Genomic DNA, 3,802 nt, shown 5'->3' on the forward strand with positions numbered 1-3,802 from the left:
AGGCTGTGAGTATTTGATCCACTGCAGAGATCTTTCTTCTCTTGAAGCAGTGCTTGCAGTTCACCAGAGCTATGAATCCATTTCCAATCCATCCTATTATTACTTCTACAATTATAATGAATGTAAGCATGCTCTGTATGATTCCGTCCATTGTCTGTAAAGCAAGTTATGATTCAGGAGGTCACTGCAGAAAATTTAAAGAGTTTTATATGAGTCTTGAATCCTCAAAACATACTCAATTTTATAAATGCTCTGTGTGCTAACAAGTAGAAAATATCAAGCTTTGACAACATTAGGCTCATAGTACAACTCTTTTTCTGTGAGAGGGATATTTTCCCCATTCAGTTCAACCAAGCTCTATCCAGAATACACTCTGTAGAACAAGTGGTGTGGAGTGTTTTTGAGTGAATCTTAAAGGAAATACTAGGTCTTCATATTCTAAGATGAAAATAAATACCTATTATTTGTATTACCTCCATGATTTTGTCACAGTATATATTAATCTGACTACTTGTAGTTATGCACAGGTAACTGCATATATTCTAACACATAGAGGGCAATCAGAACCTACACTCGTGTCAGGAGCTTTCTGAATGTAAGGGTGACAGAGCTAGTGCTTTGCTGAAGCTTTGAAAGCAGACACTTGGACTTCTCTGATAATGCCACAGACATTACAATTCATCTAAGCCTTACCACCGAGGAGATAACTGTTCATGTATATTATTTTTACATTTGAGGCACATGCACAAACATCCACAAAATACGCATCTACTTGAATCACAATCTTTTTGTTTCACATTCAAAAGGTTACAAATGATCTCAAATTTCTTTATGCATCCACGAATGATCCTGTTTCAGTTGTTCTGACATTTTCTGAAATACGTTACCATATAAAGGCCTTAAAATTAATGTAAAATTCAGCAAACTTAGAACTTTTTAACCATTCATGTAGAATGGTACTAACTAACATTTCTGTTGTGTTTATGAAACAGAACTGAACAGGGGTGAGTTCATATACTCAACAAGAATTCTCACCATTCTCTACCTTCCCCTTGCCCTTTTTATTTCTTCATTAATACCAAGTGACTAACAAATGATGATCCCTAGCTTCTCACACCTTCCTCAAATATATATTCAGTTACCAATACTCACAGAAAAAAAGTCAAATAAAACGCATTGGTTAATTTTTTTAAATGAGCACCATGATACGATCATTGATAAATAACTAGAGTTAATGAAGGGACCAAGAGGCAAATTTAGGATTAAACTGCCAAAAGTAAAAGGAAAATACATATTATTTGTTTTAGAGATAAAAAACAAACACATGTGGAATTTCACTACAAAGGTTCAATACCATCGTCAGACTCCTTAAACAATTAACTTCTAAAAAATTGAATATTTACCAAAAAGGTCTCACAATTTTACATTTTTTACATCAAGGATGTAAAAAGAAGGAATAAAAGCATAGAATAAGAAAATTTGAGTCAATTCCTAAAAGTTGAGAGATGCACCAAACACTCTAGCTGTTCTCTCAGGTGGCAAAAATGAGCACAAGTAAGAGTAGAAACAGGAATGCAAACACCTAGGGGTGTGGCTGTGTCAAGTAGGTAAAGATGGTAGTGTTTAATGGGTTATGTAATAAGAATTACATTGGCAAATTGATATGTTCTGTTAGAGCTCACGGGGAATATGGCTATGGGAGCAAAGCTTCCTTCTTTTTTGTCCAATGCATGTTTATTTTAAAATGATCTCCAAAGTCTTTTTATCTGGGGATGGGTTGACCATTTAACTCAGAAATAAGGAAGGTCAAACAGCACAACAATGTGCCCTTGAGAAGAGCAAAAGGCAGCCATTTCAACAGATGTTATTATTATTTATTTCAGGATGCCAAAAAGGAATAGTGTGACTGTAATTTCAGCCATAGGAATCTCATGCCTGAGGAGAAATCTCAGCTGGGATTTCAGGCTGACTATTTTACTTTCCCCAGTCAGTTTTCAGCTGGAAGCTGTGAGCACTGTGTTCCACAATCTTGTTTGTTTTTATCCTTTCTTTTCTTAGATGCCTCAGCAGAGTGAACATTCTATATCACCTAAAACTATCTAATGGAAACCCCATTTGATTGCCTTAAATTGCCTTAAAGGGTCTCTACTTGTTAATTTCTGGTGGATATTTTCAGTATTGGAATGGTCCTCTTGTGCTATTTATTGTCTATTTATATTTTCTTATTTGTTCTTTTACTTTGGTTTGTTTAATAAATTCACATATCCAAAACTTAAAATATGTCTGTTATAGATCATTCTTTACACCATACAGAACAAGTTATTAGAAAAGAAAGGTTTGTTTACTGCAAGGGAGGATTGTTTTCACCATGGGGCTCTTGTCTTAGTCTTAGAACTGTACCTTTATTATAGATTGAAAATATCATAGGTTTCCCATGGGGAAATACCATCTTCCCAGAAAAATGAGATGGTACCAAAGAAAATTCTAATATACGTCATCTGTAAACCAGAATATGAAGTGAGTACCAAGAGAGGGGCAGTGCCTTTACCCATTTTAGAGACAATGTTTCAATGTTTCTGTAAGTATAATTTTCAAGCTTTCAACTTCTTTACATTTTTGATTGATACCCTGGCTTTTATCATGATTCAAATGATTTCAAGGGACCAAATAAGATTTTACTGGAACTTCTTTCTATCTGTATCATCATAACTATAATTATTATATAATGCATACATTTCTAAAATGTTTAAAATATTGTACTAAATATAAAATTAAATTAAATGCTGAAACACCATGATTCTAATTTAGTAAAAATTAAGATAAATATTTTTAAAATTTCTCCTTCTGAAATATTTTTAGAGTCATAATGCTAAAGACACTTGATAATAGTGGAAATTTTGTTTTATTGTGAGATGACTGTGAAATTCTTCCTCTAAACATTAATGCCTATCAAACTCATGAGAGTCATTTATCTGGATTCTCACTGAAAAAAAAATTAGCAAAATGAACTTTGTACTGAATAAAAGCACCAAGCCCTATGTTTGGAGGACACACCTTTAGGAAAAGCAGGAAGGCAGCTGAGAAGTGGTCCTCTGTGAGATGAGAAGAGATCAATAAACAGCAGTGAAGGACTAATGACCTAAAAGCCTCAGAAGATCTGAGAATCTCCAGAGAGGAATATTGTCATGCTGATGACATCATCTGCAGGAAGTTAGGATCTGGAATACATCTGATAAAAAAATGATTTTATTGGTATTTAAAACCTTGAGGTTATAGAGAAAGAGATCTGATTGTGAAATATTCCACTCCCAAATTTGTCCTTTCTATCTATACCCAACCCATCCCCACCAAGTCTCAATGATAACAGTCTCTGTCCCCACATAGGAGCTGCTGTCTTCATTATTCATATTAAAGAAAAACTGGCTTCTGTATAGATACAAGAACTTTGACTACCTTTCTTCGGTGATGTATTAAATTCAGGTTGAAGATTCTAGAGAGGTCAGATTCATGGATCTGAACTAGGTAATAGCCACATGACATGGATTTTTTTTTCTTTTAGATATTTTCTTTATTTACATGTAAATTTCTCCATTCCCAGTTTCCCCTCCAAAAAACAAAGAAACAAACAAAAACAACAAAAACAAACCCTTGTTGTCTCCCACTTCCCCATGCCTGCTACCCTGCCCTCTCCCACTTTCTGGCCCTGGCATTCCCCTACAGTGGGGCACAGAACTTTCACAGGGCCGAGCGCCTCTCCTCCTATTGATGATTGAATTTGCAATCCTCTACTATACACATGCTG

At 34.8% G+C, this 3,802-nt stretch overlaps 1 long non-coding RNA gene across 1 annotated transcript in view; it reads right to left on the reverse strand.

The window, feature by feature from the left end:
* Positions 1–3,200: 3,200 nt before the first annotated feature.
* LOC116098386 overlaps positions 3,201–3,802 on the reverse strand; it is a 46,421-nt gene continuing 45,819 nt past the window's right edge. The window contains exon 3 of the long non-coding RNA XR_004121823.1: positions 3,201–3,229. This is a non-coding gene — a long non-coding RNA (uncharacterized LOC116098386). The remainder of the gene's footprint in view (positions 3,230–3,802) is intronic.

This window comes from Mastomys coucha, unplaced genomic scaffold (genome assembly GCF_008632895.1).
Source record: "Mastomys coucha isolate ucsf_1 unplaced genomic scaffold, UCSF_Mcou_1 pScaffold20, whole genome shotgun sequence".
Taxonomy (NCBI): domain Eukaryota; kingdom Metazoa; phylum Chordata; class Mammalia; order Rodentia; family Muridae; genus Mastomys; species Mastomys coucha.